Source organism: Lathamus discolor, chromosome 7 (genome assembly GCF_037157495.1).
Source record: "Lathamus discolor isolate bLatDis1 chromosome 7, bLatDis1.hap1, whole genome shotgun sequence".
Lineage (NCBI taxonomy): Eukaryota > Metazoa > Chordata > Aves > Psittaciformes > Psittacidae > Lathamus > Lathamus discolor.
Genome location: NC_088890.1, coordinates 9882799 through 9901662, shown reverse-complemented (window position 1 = coordinate 9901662; position 18864 = coordinate 9882799). Strand labels below are relative to the sequence as shown.

At 42.4% G+C, this 18864-nt stretch overlaps 1 long non-coding RNA gene across 2 annotated transcripts in view; it reads right to left on the bottom strand.

Moving 5' to 3' along the window:
* The window catches only part of LOC136018477 (uncharacterized), a 77624-nt gene that overhangs the window by 40969 nt on the left and 17791 nt on the right, over positions 1-18864 (bottom strand). For both annotated transcript variants that reach the window (XR_010614435.1, XR_010614434.1), the window contains exon 2: positions 9777-9954. This is a non-coding gene — a long non-coding RNA (uncharacterized LOC136018477). The remainder of the gene's footprint in view (positions 1-9776; positions 9955-18864) is intronic.

Here is an 18864-nt window from a genome sequence, read left to right as displayed (position 1 = left end):
CATCCTTGTCAAAACCCTCCGAATCAGCTCATCATCCCACTTTAAAGATAATCTCACATCTATTCCACGCAAAATAAACCCCAAGAGTTTCACTGCTACAACGTGACCCTTTTGCTTCCTTTACTGTATTTATTTTGTAGCTTTATTGTTGACACACAGTGAAAAAACTATGGAAACTCCATAGAGGTACGATGGAGAAACGTGGTCTTTGAAAATATCCACACCCAAAATACTGGAAAAGCTCTTTGTTACACATGACGAAACAACCAAACCCAAAACACCGCCAAAACACCCACAGTAATTTCAGACACCTGCAACACAAATTATAGACCTGAAAGAATTACAGTGACATCCAAGAACTCTCTAGAGGAAAAATCTGTAGAAGGAGATAAAGATATTAACAGATAATTCGGAGGAGGAGAAAGGACTAGTGAGATTAAGAGCCAGAAGATGTTTGCTGACATGGCAAAACCTGCAATTTAAAACACAACTAGGCAAAACACTAGCAAATGCCCAGTAATTAAATAATTGCAAGGCAAAAAGACACTGCCTGATCAAATACATCTTTCCATGCTTTGTGATTTCTAAGGGCCAGTTTCAGTCCGAATGTTTCGTTTCAGCCTGGTAAAATCTTGGAGCACATTCTCCTGGATGGCATGCTAAGGCACATGAAAAACAACAAGGTGCTTGGTGACAGCCAGCATGGCTTCACTAAGGGGAAATCCTGCCTGACCAATTTGGTGGCCTTCTATGGTGGGGCTACAGAGCTGATGGACAGGGGTAAAGCAGTTGACGTTATCTACCTGGACTTCTGCAAAGCGTTTGACACTGTCCCACACCACATCCTTCTCTCTAAATTGGAGAGATATCAATTTGATGGATGGACCACTCGGTGGATAAAGAACTGGCTGGACGGCCGCACACAAAGAGTTGTGGTCAATGGCTCCATGTCCGGCTGGAGACCGGTAACGAGTGGTGTCCCTCAGGGATCGGTGTTGGGACCGGTCTTGTTTAACATCTTTGTCGCTGACATGGACAGTGGGATTGAGTGTGCCCTCAGCAAGTTTGCCGATGACACCAAGCTGTGTGGTCCGGTTGATATGCTGGAGGGAAGGGATGCCACCCAGAGGGACCTTGACACGCTTGTGAGGTGGGCTGATGCCAACCTTATGAAGTTCAACCACGACAAGTGCAAGGTCCTACACCTGGGTCAGAGCAATCCCAGGCACAGCTACAGACTGGGCAAAGAAGACATTCAGAGCGGCCCTGCAGAGAAGGACTTGGGGGTGCTGGTCGATGAAAAAATGAACATGAGCCGGCTTCAGTGTGCGCTCGCAGCCCAGAAAGCCAAGCGTATCCTGGGCTGCATCAAAAGGAGCGTGACCAGCAGGGCGAAGGAGGTGATCCTGCCCCTCTACTCTGCTCTTGTGAGACCTCACCTGGAGTATTGTGTGCAGTTCTGGTGTCCTCAACATAAAAAGGACATGGAACTGCTGGAACAAGTCCAGAGGAGGGCCACGAGGATGATCGGGGACTGGAGCACATCCCGTATGAAGATAGGCTGAGGAAGTTGGGGCTGTTCAGCCTGGAGAAGAGAAGGCTGCGTGGGGACCTCATAGCAGCCTTCCAGTACCTGAAGGGGGCCTATAGAGATGCTGGGGATGGACTCTTCATCAGGGACTGTAGTGACAGGACAAGGGGTAATGGGTTAAAACTTAAACAGGGGAAGTTTAGACTGGATATAAGGAGGAAATGCTTTCCTGTTAGGGTGGTGAGACACTGGAATCAGTTGCCCAGGGAGGTTGTGAGTGCTCCATCCCTGGCAGTGTTCAAGGCCAGGTTGGACGAAGCCTTGTGTGGGATGGTTTAGTGTGAGGTGTCCCTGCCCATGGCAGGGGGGTTGGAACTAGATGATCTTGAGGTCCTTTCCAACCTTAACTATTCTATGATTGTCTCTGATTCCATATGAGGCTTCAGGCTGTTAGTACTAGGAGTTACTCTTTGGGAATAACATGCACCAGTATTAAAAACCTCCACACTGTGCATACATTCTTTTGCAAGAGCACATTTAGGGGTAAAGACCCTGTGTACCTCAATGACCATGCCATCACAGACAAGAGCAGCAAAAGGGAGCTGCCCTTCTGCCAGAGGGAGCAAGGTACCTTTTCCATCCTGCTGCCTGGGAAGGAGCTGATGAGAATGGCAGCTCCAAGGCTCCAGCTGAGCACAGGCTCAGGCTGCTCCTCCCAGGGATGGAGAGAGCATGGATGAAGACCCGGAGCAGGCAGGAACCCTTGCAGGAGCAGAAGGGTTAGGGCTGCCCTGCCACGAGGAACAGATCACCCAACACCTCCCTCGACTGGAACCACAGGAGCGGAGCAGAGGCTGCAGCACAAGAGCCGCCTTTTCCCGGCTGCAGGCTCTGCTGAAGCTATGCAGCTCCCCCTGTTGAAATCAAAGCTTATTCACCAGGAATCGTTTTAAGTTCCGTGTCAACACTCTGAACTGGCTATTCCTGATTGCAGTTCAGGGAACAGTGCATAATTAATGCAGTGGTTCTCAAATTAGGGTCTGCAAATTACTCAAACGATACTGGCTCTTTTCCAGATGACCAGAGCTGCTCCTACCATAAGGGTGGAATTTATTCAGACTGAATGTAGTCTTTTAGTACTGGAGCTGGTGCCCAACCCAGCACCTACTGTGGAGATGTGCAACAGGATCTTTTCGTAAAACAGGCCACAGGAATGTCCTCCTTAAAACGACACAACCAGTTTCTCTTTTTTTCTCCTTTTTGAAGGAAAATTCTGCTTTCCTTAAATCAATTTTCTTATTTGAAAGGTTTTATCCACTAATGTTTTGGGAAAGAAATTAAATACCTCAATAGTTCTCAGAAAGTAACTTTTCTAAAAAGCTAGTTTTCAGCAATTTTCAGCAACATTTTTTGATCCACAACAGTTGCTGATCCTGGGTTGGTAGGGATTGGGGTTAAATCATTAAGAGAAAGGATTTTGTCCTAAATGTCCGTAGGAAAAATTTATCCCATCCAGTTCTAAGCAGTAAGAACTGGGTTGGGTCTTCTACGTAATGCAGGCCCCACACAAACTCAGTTCCTACTGTAAATGCAATAATTCTGATTGAATTGCATCAAGCATTTTAGAGAAGGTGCAACAAAGAAGGAACAAAGGAAAGACAAAAATGCCAACTGAACGTGATTTTAAAGTTGCCAATGACAAAGCTAGGAAAACATCCTTATAAATGGCCTCTGTGGCTACTGGCCATTACTACCATTTCAATTGCAAGAGATTCTGATTCAGAAGTCAGCCAAGCTCAGCCTCTGCTGACTGGAGATTCAAAAAGGACGGATGAACACATTTCTGACCAAATGGAAAAACCCTGTTCTCACCTAGAGATAAGCTCGCACCTTTACCAAGTTGTCCCATTCCTTCAAAAAGCCATACGGTTTCACCTTCTCAAGTCTCTCAGTACACCATATCTTCCATTTTTTAAATCATTTGTGTAAGGATTCTCTAAATACACTTTTTCAGCACTCTTTCTCACAGAAAGAGAAACATAACTTTCCTGTTCCAGACTCACCAGGACTGAATACAATTTTCATGTATATCATGCCTCTACTCAATATATACTTGTTTCACATTTAAAGGCAGTTTTAGCCACACTATCACACTGAGAGCTCATGCTGAGCTCTCACAACCATGTCAGCAAGTTCTTCTCTACAAGCATTGCTTGTTTTCTATTCCTAGCTATTGTAACTTCACAACACAATATGTTCAGCTATACTCTTTTTCACAGCTTATTTTGTTGTATATCAGTCATCCCTTCATTGTAATTACACTATTACTTTTTATTTTTTAGCATACCAATTTCATGCTTGATTCCTCCCAGATTTCAATTGTGTCGAGACTTGTACTTAAATCAACTAATAGTACCTCCTGAAAATGTTTGATGAAACATTTTTTCATAGATCACTCTAAATTGTCATTTCTACTACTGTACCTGTAAGTCCCTGTTATGGGGGTAAGCAAGTTCCATACAAACAGAAAACCAGTCAGTGGCTTCCCCAGGAGGTTCACAGATTTCTGTACCTTTGGGGTTGATGGGTAAAGCAGTATAAGGGTGAATGGAAAGAGACAGATCCATGCAAAGGAAAGAGTGGTTACCGTGACAGGCATTGATCTCAACACCAGCTGTTTCACTGCCAATGAAGGAGAGGTTAATGGAAGGTCTCCAGAAAGAATAAATAAGACATTTACCAGTAAAAGGAACAGCTTGACAGAAGACACCACACACCCTGAAATACAACAGAGTCAAAAAGCCAAAAGGAAAATTAGATTTCCAAGGAGAAGACATCTGCTGCAGGCAGCAATGAGAAGGGGAAGGGTGCCTCACTGCAAAGAGAATACTGCACTCTTCCGATCACAGAAAGCTTCTCTCTATGCCTTCCTTCTGCATTTCTGATACAAAATCCTGCCAGGCTAAGGCCACAGACTTTATAGCATGTGAGAGAAGGCAGAAGCAGCTAATCCCATTAAAGAAGGGAACAAATGCCAGCTGTGCAGATGTATTTAGTGCTCCTCCCCAATCTGTGAAGTGTACTAAAGCATGTGTCTTACTTTCACCTGTGGTAGCATTCATTCTCTTCCTAGAAGCTGGTTCAGTGTTGTGGTTTGGAATTAGGATGAGAATAATGTTAATAACGTTGATGGGTTTGATGTTACTAAGCAGTGTTAACATTAAATCAAAGACTTTTCTGCTTTTTATCCCACCCCTCCAGCAAGGAGGCGGGGGGTGGGGGTGCACAAGAAGCCAGAAAAGGACACAGCCAGGACCGCTGACCCAGACTCACCTATGAGATATTCCATACCATAAGATGTCATGCTCAGCATACAAACTGGCGGTAAAGCTGGCCAGGCACTGCTGCTCAAGGGATTGTCTGGGCATCATTTGGCAGGTGGTGAGCAACTGCGTTGTCATCACTTACTCTGTATTTTCTAATTCTTCTAGCATTATTATTCCTTCCTTTTCTGTTCTATTAAACTATCTTTATCTCAGTGCACAAATTTGACTTGTTTCTTTTCCTAATTCTCTCCCTCATCCCACCAGGGGATGTGTGATGTTGAGTTAAACCATGATGATGCTTTCTGGCACCCAACATGGGTGCACCCTTTGTTGAGATAACAAAGATCTGTCCAGACTACTAAAACAAATTTGCTGTAAGCATTCATTGTATCAGTTTACTAGTCACTGCCACTGCTTCCCTCTGCGAAACAGGGCCAAATTTTTCCATCTCATGAATTTTGAGACTGCTTAGTAGAGAGACTTACTTCAAACTTAAAGCTGTTATCCTTGCCTTATCCCACTCTCTTTAGCTAAACCGTGTACTAAGCATAATGTGAAAGGGTATTTAATCCCTAGTGTCGGATATAATCATCCCTACTCCGTTATGAGAATGGACAAAGCTTTTCAGAGCTTTGCCTTTGGTTATCACAGAATAATAGAAGAGTAGGGGCAAAAAGAAAGAAAAAATCAAATGGATAGCAATACTGACAGCCCTGAACCCTGAAAAATCATCTGTCATTCTCTGTAAGGATCACGGTGTTTGAATTGCATTTTAATTGCTTTGTGAGATTCCAAGGTGCCTTTAGGGCATATTTAAAGCTTTTCATGCTATCTGGCTATAAGGAGAAACACTAAATACCATAAGACCAATGATAAAACTGGATACACTGAAAAACTACAGGGTATGCATGTCTAATAGTTTATTTTCTTACTAGAGACCATAATCTTCCTTCCTCCATCAGAATTAAAGTTTACATAACCCTGGGCTCATATTTTTATTTATAAAGATCCATTTTGATTAGAGATGAGCAAAACCTATTTTCCCCTCTGGTAATGGGACATAAGGAATGTCAGTTACAGAACTCAGGAGAGCAGGTTTTCCTCAGACTGAGGCTTTGACAACAATTTTAGACTGACAAAGGTTTCCTGGAGCTTGATGTTGTTTTCCCTTTTAGTGATCTTTACACTTAATGAACATAATATTTACTCACACAATTAATGGATTCTTGCACAGTGATAAAGGTGTCAGAATTACGATCAGAAGCTAAAAAGATACAAGCTATATTAGACAGTCTGGGTCCTTAAAAGACAGCAATGTACCATAAATCTTGAAAAACACTTGAAAGACAAGAAAGCCAGGATAAACAGAATGAACCCAGAAAACTGGGGACAGAAAAACAGGAAAACCAAATAACTTGACCCTGAAACTCAAAACCAATTTTGTTCTCATCTGAGCCCATCCTGTTGCTCCTCACTCCACTTCAGAGTCCCTGCTCCTAAGAGCAGCAGGATGCAGTGCAGCTCCCAGCCCATGCCATTGTTCATCGGAGGATGTTTGTGTTTCAGTGAAGTCAGTCCTGTACCTCAGCCTGTACCTCATCCAGCATTCACCTGCCCAGGCCAGCTTTCTCTCTATTCCCCCTTAGGGTAAGTGTACAAAATATGCAGCCAGGTTGCCTTTTTCTCATTAAGGAATTAAGTATGAATAAAACCCCATTAACTCCCACCTATCAGCCTTCCACAGATTGCTTTAATCCTTTTACATAGCCTTCACGAGCTGTTTCTAAGCTATAGAAATTGGAATTCAGAATTGAGTTCATTCAGAAGCATTCAACTACCCAGATCTATTTGCAGAAGAAAGATTTCTAGTATTAATAAGGCAGCAACACATGTAAATTATTAGTATTAAGGTGCTCTGGAAAAGATACATGAAAATAAATTATAAGAGATACACATGATAAAATTCCAAAATATCCCTTAACTCAAGGTCATAAAGAGGAAGGAATCACTATCTCCCCTTAAAAGAAAACCAAATCAAACAACTTGGTGACACATTCTGAAAAGGTAAACCTTTTTCTCTTTGCTCAAATCACTTTTTGCAACTGCAAAGATCCAAAGGTTTTTGTGTCTAAGCTAATAAAGTACTAAAAAAAGCTCCAAACCCCTTCTCAAGGTCTAAATAATCTCACTTTTGCAATTCAGAGGTAAATTCAATGTTTACAATATTCAACTACTCTCTAGACAGCCGACAGAGGTAATAACATCTCAGCTGGGCAAATGGAAAAGAGGAAAAAGGTTAACACCAGCCACAGTTGCTGTCACCAGCCTCTGCTGCAAAAACCAGGAGGTGGTTCCAGAGTTGTTTCTTACTCTGATGGCCATTTAGTCACACTGAGTAAGCACAAGTAAACTCAGCCTGCTGAAACAGCAGCACTGTTCATCTGCAGCCATCCACTCCCTGCACTTCAGAGCATGTCATCATCACAGAAGGGCCATGAGGAACTTTAAAACTGACATCTTCAACCAATTCAAAGTAAAAAATCAGTGATGGCATTTGGCTTGACTGTGATAGTAGCACTCACAGTGAGAGATCACTTAAAAATGGGAATTGGATGTTTAAATTAATGCTCAGAAAGCCAAAGTATTTAAAATCAGTGCTGCTGACCTTTTGAAACCAGGCCTGTACAGAGGTTGTCTAGGCAGGTCAAAGGAAAGAAACTGTGCATCAGGAGTATCTGTTTGGCTGGCTGGGTTACAGCAAGTAGAAGGTTTTAGTAAATGCCCATTTAAAGAGCCTCCCAGGTCTTGTATAAATACAACCCATCAGATGTGCTGCAATCTCACACAGGTTATGAAACAAATGGTACCTTGATTCCTACAGTTGAAGAAACTTTGTGGGACAACAGGCTGTAACAGCTTTCCTAGTCTTTCCTTCCAAAGCATAATGGCAGTAGTTTTTCTACAGATTCCCCAACATTAAGGGTGTAGCTGTCCAAACAACTTTACAACACTGTTGGGGCACCTGTCTAAACACTGATAAAGGTTTATTTAATGCAATGTTTATTCTCCTTGCAACAGAGATATCCATTTGAAATACATTTAGAACATCAAACAAAGCACAGACAATAGAAAACAAAGACAAATCACCATACAAAGTACCAAAATCATCTTAATCTACTTCCTACACCAAAGTTCTGACAGCAGTGATAAACAAAGTACATTAAATTAAACCCCAACAGATTTTGTTGCTACAGGTTAGAAAATGGGAAAAAGACAATATTCAATTGGACTTTACAGTTTTTCACCTTCAGCATGCTAAAAGACAATCCTGTATTTTTAAGCATAAGCATAAATGATGCCTACAACTAAGGGAAGTTCATTCCAGAGATCACTGACAGCATGGTATACGGATTGGCCTATCTCAACCTCCATGCCAGATATGCCAATGTCAAACTTAATTGTACTTACCTGCAGTGAAACAAATGCACTAAAACATGCTGCCATATTATGTTAACAGATCTGAAGCTTTATAGTGTCATTCCATTATACTGCCTCTTAAATTTAATATTGTGTAATACAACATGACAAATTAGTAAACAAAGGATAACAAGCCCATCTACCTGATGTCAAGTTAGTTTACAGATTAAGATCACTGTATATTGAAGAAAGCTCCTTCCCTCTCCACTGACTGTTTAATGTATACTTGAACAAGGTATTGCCCTAGCATTTGCATTTCTCATAACCTTCAAAATATGTTTTTTATAGCAGCCCTGTAAGGCAAGTAGAATCATTTCCCACTTCATAGACAAGAAGTTAAACAACAAAGAAAGCCTAAAGGATATACCCAAAAATCAAACAAAACCCTTTTGTGAATGCCATTTTCCCAGCCTCTGGCCAAGACTTTAAACCACAGGACATTCCAGTGTCGAGTCCTAGGACTTCAAAAAGCACAAGTTACAGTAGAAAAGGATTTACTCAAAAGAATGAGAAAAGGACGAAACAGTTGCTTTATTGCACGTGGCACCCAGTTACACACACAAGTCCTTGGCCTCATGAGCTGCCAACACCACCCTTCCCTTCTGAGCCTGGTATCTGCACCCTCACAGAGAGCACAAGGTATACAGTGACACTGGTAAAGACCACCACATACTGCAGGCCATTTAGGGAAGGTATCAACATATACTACTTCCATACCCATACCCTTCCTTAGCAATATGGTACTAGACACAGCTTGTAAAAAATGGAACAGAGAAAGGTCTGCAGATGAATAAACGGACCTTTGGCTGGATCCAACACATCTATTCCTGTGATCTTGAGAAGGACCTTCAGAAGACAAACAACTTATGATTTAAAGTGGAGACAGTGGCATACTTTCGAAACCAGGAGTGTCACAGTGACAGTAAATTCATGGTGCAAAAGCAGACACTAAAAGCTCAGTAATAAGCCACCAAGTGCTTACTGTCCCTGGTCTCCCAGTACTGGCCAGGCTTGAGCTCTGTCAGAGACCTCCCCTCAGGAGGCACACGGAGCATGACCACAGCAGAAGGCTGCAATTCAATTCCCAGGAGAGCTCCAGCTGACTGTGCCCCTCCCAAAATGTTCCAATAAGGTGAAGAAGAGAAGAGACAACACCAGACACCTCCTTCCCTGGTGTTCCAGGAACACAGAACTCAGTGTTTCAGAGATGCTCTGAAAACTCAGCAGAAAGCCCCGAGTGGGATACACTCCCTCCTGGTAACAAGCTTTTGTGCTCCATTTGAACATCCTCATTTCCCTGAATACCACACTAACCCAGCAAGTCTCCGAGATGAAGCAGGGGACCAAGTTGGCAGATACTGCTCCATCAGGCTGAAGGCTGCTGTACCTTAACCTGATTACAAGTGGAAAATAACATGCAAGCATCTGTGGTGCAAACTCACCCTTGACTTCTACAACACAGGGCGGAGCAGTAGTGCAGCAGTATTTTGACACACAGATCCACTGTTTGCAGACAAGAACATAAGTAGTACATGCACAGTCCCACTGAACATAGGAATTGATCCCATTCTCCCTTCTTTCCTTTGCTCATAGCTGCCAGTTTTCTTCCACCTCTGTTTTCTGTGGAGAAAGTCAGAGGAGTTAAATCAGTATGCAGGGTAAGGAGACAAAGGCCAATCACTATAATTCTCACTAGAAGCCAGGTAGTGAGACTCAGAGCCTAACAATGAGGGGGAAAAAATAGATTAAAAAGAAAAGCAATCTCCTCAGACTGGAAGAATGCCATGCTGCAGAAGGCCAAAACAAGTGCTTGAAGCTGCATTCCAAATCCATAGGTGGCTGTTATCTCAAAATAGTGTTTCGAGAAAAGAAAAGATCCCTTCTCAAATTATCAAACTGATTTCAGGTAAGGTCCTTCTGAAGACCACTGAGAAGCTGTTACACCCCACAACAAATCCAGCCTCTCAATGAGGGACCAGAAAGACAAGCACTCTCCACCCAAGAAACTTCTGGCACTTCCGCACTCCATGCCAAACTGGGCTTTAAACTCAACTCCCAGGAGCTTTTGGGAGTTGAAGCTCCCAAAGAGCTTCAACTCCCAAAAGCAGAAAAACAGGGAAGAGGCTGTCAGCAAGAACTTGCACTACTCTAAAGATATCAGTCTGCCTTGAACTTTGAGCAAAAGAGTTTATCCAACTCAAGGACATGCCTGCCAGGTGACTGCTGCCGGATGCCTGACACTTGAGCCTCTGATGCACCAAGCCTTGCACACATGAAGGTTGCCAAATTGAGGCCACTAACTTGATAAACTTCAGTAAAGGAAGCACCATGTGCTTCAAAGCCCAAAGGCAGCTCTAAGGCAAGTCCAGGCCTGCTGTTCCATTTTCATCTGGACTGGAGCTTTAGTCTGGCCTCATCCAACTCGTGATCAGCATCTTTAAAATTCAATTAGAAACAAAGATAAAGTTGTAAGATAAGTACAGACATACCCAAAGCTGCAGTCTTTTCTATTTGCCTTTTCTCAGCTAATAGTTCGGTCACTATAGAGTCAGACTACTTAAATAGGTTTTAAATTGTGCAGGACTTTGAAGCCTTTAGGTCACACAGAACAGCTGTAGCAGACAAAGTCTGGCAGTTTATAATTATCTTTTGAGGTTTCTCTTACAGAAGATTATACAAGATCCTCTTTTACAGTTCAACTAATTAACACAACCTACTTCATCCATTAATGTCTCCAATACCCTGGCCTCAGCCCTGCTAGGGTGTCCCTATGGACATGGAGAAGCAGAGATCAGAAGGCTCCAGTTACTTTAGAATGCCTTGCAAAATCTCTAGGTCTCCCATTACTTTCATCACTGTTTGCCTGACCATTTTGGTACCAGGCCAAGGCAGCAGCTAAGTGCACATTGCTATTTAAAAGCATAGGAATAACCAGACTGAAATTAAACAAAACCACTAATCTAGTAGGTACAAAAGCAGAGCTGTACCTTGGACACCACTACATTTCATCTCAGCAGAGAAACCGAGTTTCACTTCTACAGATTAAATAACTTCAAACTCTGGAAAAGTCTGAAGTCCAGATCTAAGGATGAACAGCAAGCAGAGATTTCTTTTTGGTTTCTATGGAAGCAATTCTTTCAGTTTTATTTGTAAAACTGGCTAAACCCACAAAGCAGACTTTTCTACTGGAAGGCTGCTCAACATGCACAGACACTGTAGTCTAAGGACAAGTACTACTCTGTTGAGTGGCCATGAAAACCCATTAAATGAAGCAACTATATTAGGAAAATAAGTCTGCAATTTTATTAGCTGTTCTGAGGCAGACATGACGATCTGAGGCTAGAAGATTTATACACAGTGTATTTTATTAGATCAACTGCTGGAACTGGGGAGAAAAAGAGTTCTCAAACAGACAAGCCATGAAGACAGTTGTCCCCATTACAGCAGCCAGTCTTATAAGATATATTGTCTCTTACCATAAGCCTTCCTTCTCTGTAGTTCTAGTCATTGTTAATGCAAAAGCTTTAAGTACTCCTGCTTTTCTTTTTTAGTTTTATTCTTTTCTGAGAAGCTACACCTGAGCTACACAAGAACCCCAATATAAGGAAGGCTTTTGGAGCACATCAACCACTTAAAGCCAGCCCTGATACTAGCACTCACTGTTCACATGTCACTGCTGCCTCCAGCCACACAAGCGGGAGGATGCTATTGCCTCCAGCGTGGTGTGATGAGCACCGCTGCTCTTGTTCCTGCAACTCCCCACAGCTCAGCTTCTGCCACCAGAAAAGCCTGTAAATATCCTATTGATTTCAAGAGAGCTGCGCCCAAGTCTGTCTCATCGCAGTTCCTGAATTTCTGGGTTGTTCCTTCCCATATGTGTGGTGCCAAGATGCTTTGCCTTAACAAGCAGTGCAATAACCTCCCAACTGACAGGGGATGTGTATCTTGCTCAGCTAAGCCAAAGGTTCACTTAAAAATACCCTGTGTGACCTTGATGCAGATTTAATCTGTCATTGGACGCTCACGTAAGCTCCAGTCTTGCCTTTTTGCAGTCCTGTCCTAAAAAAAGTCAACTAGATACCTTTTCATTCACTTGCAACATATTGAGTGACCTTGGCAACAGCCTAATCTATCTTGGCAGATTCAAGATAGAGAAAACAAGCAATAGAGACAGACCTGCTGGTTTCTGCTATTGATCAGCAACTTGAGTGAAAGCTCATTATGAGCAGAGGGATAGTGTCAGGTACACGTTCTCCTACAGAGCAGCAGAGAGATGAAAAAACCCTTCACGAGAGAAAGGGTGGTCATGCTTTGGGTGGAGGGCAAGGGTATGGCTGTGGAAGGAAGAAAAGGGCAAGGGGAGGAGGAGCAGACTGTACTTCACGTCTAGTGAGAAACTCCAAATTAAGTAAACTCAATTTACTTAACTGAAAAGTTACAAAACATTCATTTAGAAGTTAGCAAGGTTACATTGACAAACTTTACAACAAGAGGCCAAGCTCTTAAGAAAATACTGTTTCTGAGTGGAAATAAAAAGATACTAACACATATGCACACATTAAGTAATATACTATTTAGAGTATTCCTTCTGCTACTCACTCAACTAGATGATCTAACAATACAAGAAGAGTGAAATGCATTCCTATTATTTCACTGGCAATCAGTGTGTAATGCTGAACTTATTGATATGATCTTTGAATAGCACTGCCTCGCCTCAAGACAGGTCTTTTTTTATCTCAGGACAATTACTCTGTACTGTCTACTGAAGCACATCTACTGTGACCTAGCGCATCTCCTCCAGCCTTGTCAGAGCACAGGCTGGCAATCATGCCACACTCTCTGTCACTTCTATTATCCTCTTTCATTGGATTGCCTTTGTGCCCCACAATGAGCAAAGATAGAGGAGACTACTTGCCTGCCTCTGTTTTACAGGGGGAAATATAGTCAGCACTCCTTTCACAGGATGCCCCAAACAACACCCTGCTTGGTCACTGGGAGAGACTGCACCCAAGTCTTAGCCACCCTTAAGACTACAGTTGGGCACCAAGAGGAGGATTTGCTGTTGTGAGGGAGCTGATGCCAGGGTAAGAGTCGGAAGGATTCTGGGGTCTCTCAAAACTCCTCCTCACAGCAGGAGGTGGTTCAGATGGCCAGCACTAGAGTCCAAGCTCCTATCCTTGGCTTCAGCCTCAGAGTTAAAGCCACACTCACATTTCAGTGGTGCTGCACTGCATTTCAGTATGTCTTAAGATTGGTAAGAAAATACAGCCATGCTTGCTCTTACTGCAGGGTGGCTTATCCTTCAGGCTCCACAGGTCAAACCCCTGTACTGTGGTGGATCACTGTCAAAACTTCACATAACTATCAGATAGTGAGCTGAGCTACATGAAAAGGAAAATTTCCAGCATCCAGCTGAGAAGAGGAATATATGACACTGAAGGATGTTTATTGCTTACAGACTTCACACTAGGTGAAAACATTACAAGGGTGGGGAGAAACAGATGATGGAGTAACTGAAAACAACCAGGAGTATGCACACACAGGGAGGGGGAAATGACAGCACAGACAAATCTTACACATGAAATCTGATTTCTCTCACATTCCTCAGTTTTAGAAGTCTGATACTAGCTCATTTTACTGTGCTTGCGTGGTCTCCTTTAAAACATCTGCTAGGTCAAAGACAGACTCCCCACTCTCCCTCCAATCATACATCCAAAGAGAGGAAAAAAACCCTCTAGATAAAAATTATACAGAGCAAGACATCAAGAGGAGAAAAATCACGTAGCTGAACTCTGGGGAGAGATATCAAGCAAGCGAGTGAGCAGTCATGCACTGTGTGTGCAGCTGATCCACCACAGTAAATGTCAGCTTCACTAAAGGTCACCGGCTGCATTGATTCCTCAACTCTTTAATGTAGGCAATTCTGTACAGCAACTCTTTTCATGAGGCATCAGACAGCCAAACAATTTAGCATACTTATGGAGGGAGGGGAGAGGGACAGAGAGCAAAACATATGCTATTTAACTTGCTGTACTACGCACCGGTAGAAATGACATCAAGCCATAAACACATTCATATATGGCAGAACAAAGTGCATTACCAACTCATGGTGCAATCAATCCAACATACCAGTGATCTTCTACCTCACGATGGCCATTATCTTCATAAAACACACTTTACTACAGAAAGGTCTCACTGTCATTCAATGCAACAAGGGGGTTTCAGAGCAATGTCAAGTTTTTAAGCCTTTATTGCTCTTCACTCCCTTCCAGTTTAATGCCTGACATCAGCCAATACAACCACTTTGGAAACCATGTACCATTTACATCCCCATCAAGAGCAGGTAATAAAACGTCCCAGTAGGTGTGTTAGAAATATAGCAACAAAGACAGACCATGAAGGGCCTGCTAGACCAGCTAATCTCAGAGATCAACACTGCAAGAGCAACTAACTGTGGATATTAATACTTTGACAAACTAGTAGCTGTTTCAAGCTTTCCAGATGAAAAAAGCAAGTCACTGAGTTACTCTTTGTGGTTGCAAATTTCTGATTTCCATGTGTTCCAGAAAGAGACTTATCAACAAATCGCATTTCTGAGCTACATTACCTGGAAAAAGAAAATAAAAGTCACCTGCATGGAAGTGCCTATTTTGTATTTCAGGTGTCAACTTCACAGCTCTAAATTCATCAGACACCCTTATTCAGAATCTGTACTATATTCCATATGAAATTATCACTGTTGGTGGACTGCTGGTTATTCTGCCCCTTTGAGATTTAAAGTCCCAGTTGTGCAACAACTTCCAAAAGGAGCAGCAGTTTGAATGTGTGTGCACATTTTCCCACATAACATACACAAGAGGGAAAGTATTTACCACCAAGACAAGCTTGCACTAAAAGCACAAACCTTCTTAAGTTTTCAGCAGATAACTTCCAAGTAATGTTTTCTTTTCAAACAAATACTGGTTAATACATAATTTGAGAGGTACATAAAGGAACACAAGTATAGGATGATGTGGCATTCTGTGTGACAGATCTCCACCTGGTAAAAAACAGCTTTCTTCAACTTAAAACGTGAAAGAAAATTGCATCGTTATTTCTATCAGACAGAGAATTGGGTTCAGCTCTGTAGCCAGTGTGAACATCAGCGGACTTGAAATAGCTCCAAACCTCCACCTCAGTGAAGGATTTGTTCAGCACAGAGCCAGCAGAGAAAGAAATCTCCCTGCCAGACATGATGCTCCATTTACTACCACTCACGTGTATCTGCATGTGTCACGTCATATTCACCATGTTTATCTAGTTCATGTGTTCACAGGACCGGCAGAAGCACTCATCACCACTACAAGATGGATTAGGCTCTTTTTGCTTTAAAGGTAACTAAAACATCTAACCTAACTAGCTCATTGCCACTTGGTCCTTGGCAAAAATCAGTAAGTGATTGAGAGAAGTAGTCAAAGTATTTAATGCAAGCCATACACAGTTAAATACTAACTAGTTAATGATAATGGGGCCTAATGTTAATGGTGCAAGTAAAGATCAAGAAACAAGCAACTGATATATTTGCTTTTACACTGAGTTAACAAATTTCAACTGATAAATACTCTCACAGGCTATTCTTACCCAAAATCAAAAGAAGAAATGGCCAGAGACCAGGCAACTAAGGGCTTGTGTTCTATTGATTTTTGTGTTTGAACTCCGCATACCACAGCTACAGCATAAGCAAGGGAAACTGGATGAATGGCTTATTTATGGAACAATCAGGTGCATTGGAGGAATACTTTGATGATCTGCTAGCAGTGGCATATTTTCTGGCCTTGGCCAATTTACAGCATTTCATTTCTGCGGGGGTTTTGGGTTAGGGATTTAAAACACGTCAGTTACAAAAGAGAAAGCACTCCTATTAAAAAAAAAGTCTGGAAATGAGTAAGTTTTAGTAGCCTTAGCAATAAAAAAAGCCCTACAGGTTTGTTCATGTCTTTTTATACACTCAATTCTTACTTCACATCCTTCTACTAAAGCACCATTCCTGCATAAGCAATGAATAATTTAAAACCTCTGAACCAAATAAGATACTGTCTGCAGACCTGTGGGTAGGAATCACAGAATCACAGAATCCCAAGGGTTGGAAGGGACCTAAAAAGATCATCTAGTCCAACCCCCCTGCAAGAGCAGGGTAACCTACAGTACATCACACAGGAACTTGTCCAGGCGGGCCTTGAATATCTCCAGTGTAGGAGACTCCACAACCCCCCTGGGCAACCTGTTCCAGTGCTCTGTCACTCTTACAGTAAAGAAGTTCTTCCTGATGTTAACGTGGAACTTCCTATGCTCCAGTTTACACCCATTGCCCCTTGTCCTATCACTGGATATCACTGAAAAAAGCCTAGCTCCATCATCCTGACACCTACCCTTTACATATTTGTAAACATTGATGAGGTCACCCCTCAGTCTCCTCTTCTCCAAGCTAAAGAGACCCAGCTCCCTCAGCCTCTCCTCATAAGGGAGATGTTCCACTCCCTTAATCATCTTTGTGGCTCTGCGCTGGACTCCTTCAAGCAATTCCCTGTCCTTCTTGAATTGAGGGGCCCAGAACTGGACACAATATTCCAGATGCGGCCTCACCAAGGCTGAGTAGAGGGGGAGGAGAACCTCTCTTGACCTACTAACCACTCCCTTTCTAATGCACCCTAAGATGCCATTTGCCTTCTTGGCCACAAGAGCACATTGCTGGCTCATGGTCATCCTCCTATCCACCAGGACCCCCAGGTCCCTTTCCCCTTCACTACTTTCCAGCAGGTCAACCCCCAACCTGTACTGGTACATGGGGTTGTTCTTCCCCAGATGCAAGACTCTACACTTGCCCTTGTTAAATTTCATCAAGTTTCTCCCCGCCCAACTCTCCAGCCTGTCCAGGTCTCGCTGAATGGCAGCACAGTCCTCTGGTGTGTCAGCCACTCCTCCAGCAACACAGTGTATCTGGAGGAATGTGAACATAGAACAGTGTTCTCAAGATACCGATAGACTCAAGTTACATTGACAGCTGTGCTTGCGAGACTAGAGGTAATTGAATTTTCAGTAAAGGGTACAGACCAGTGTTCAGTCTGTCTTGACCTAAGACAGAGCTCTAACATTTCAAGAATCAGTGACAGAGACATAATTTTGTGTCCTTAAAGCCACCTGATCGCAAATAGAATAGGATACCTATAACTGAACAGCTAAAGAAGTCTCCTCAGGAGGTGTGTTCCTTCCAAAAAAAAAAAAAAATCAATAAAATTGCTTTTCTTTTTTCCTTCTCTTTTAAGAAGTTTTAAAACAAGCCAGAAAGTCTTGTCTTCTTCTTTCCCTTCTCTGCAACTCAAGGCAGGAAGAAACAACATGGACTGGGGCTGGATGAGAACTGTGAGACCTGCTCTTGGCTCCATCATCCATCTCCTGTCACACTCCAGAAGTTGCTCTGCTCCCTGCTCTGTGCTGGGTGACACTAACACAGCCCTCTGCCCAATTCACCTCCAAGTCTCGAAGTCCTTAAAAGAGGATTTTGTTTATTTTTGCTGTTGGGGCAGCAGATTGAGCTTGCACTAGAATAAATCAGTTGAACAGGAAAATACTGCTTTATATGGAGAGGCTGCTGGCAGCCATCAGCAAGACCTTCTGGCCTTGAGGAGCATAGTCTGCTGTCTGACCATACTATTCCCAAATAAAACCTTCCATTATTCCAGAATAGTCCTTCAGGCTTTGATACAACAACACAGCAAAGCACATCCCCAGCTTTAGCTTAATTTCACTGAGAAACTTTAAGGTACCTCTGGTTCAGCAGGAACTCTGAATACATTCTATATACAAATGACAATACTAGTAAGGGAAATTTATACAGTGTAGGAGGACTGAAAAAAGCAATTCTTATGTGCCTGTTAAGAGAACCTTCAAAAGCTTTGAAGTGTTAATGTTTTTTCATAAAATATTTGTAAAGTGGCACATGATATTTATAACAGAACATAAGCATATTTTTATAGACAGCTTGGAAATTCTCAATACTGGATTTAAACAGAAGAAGAAAACTTCTGCTTCAGACTATTTTGCATCCTTTTGCATAATTTTATCAACACATCAGCTTTTCTATTAAATTTTATAGGACGATTTCAAAAAGCTTCCCAGTGGTTATAAAATTATACTAAGTTTGACAGAGCTCTTTCACAGAGAACAGGGGCACATCTCTTCTTATAAACCTATTAGAAAAGGATTCATTTTATTTTCTCATAAATAAAGATTCAGAAACATTTAGAATTTTATACAACAGTTTAAATTGTTCATCAAATCACAGACAACCTGTTTGAAAAGGAAATACTGGCACAAAAAGAAATTTATGGCCTCAATATCCAGCTTTTACGTCTAATGCTGTTGAATGAGGTGCAATACATTGGAGACAACGTGCAGTCCCTAATGTAAGCTCCCGAACTCCCTTCCTCACTTAGGCAGTACCTGCACTGCTCTTTGTCCCCTACTGCATTCCCTGCAAGATGCTGATGCCAA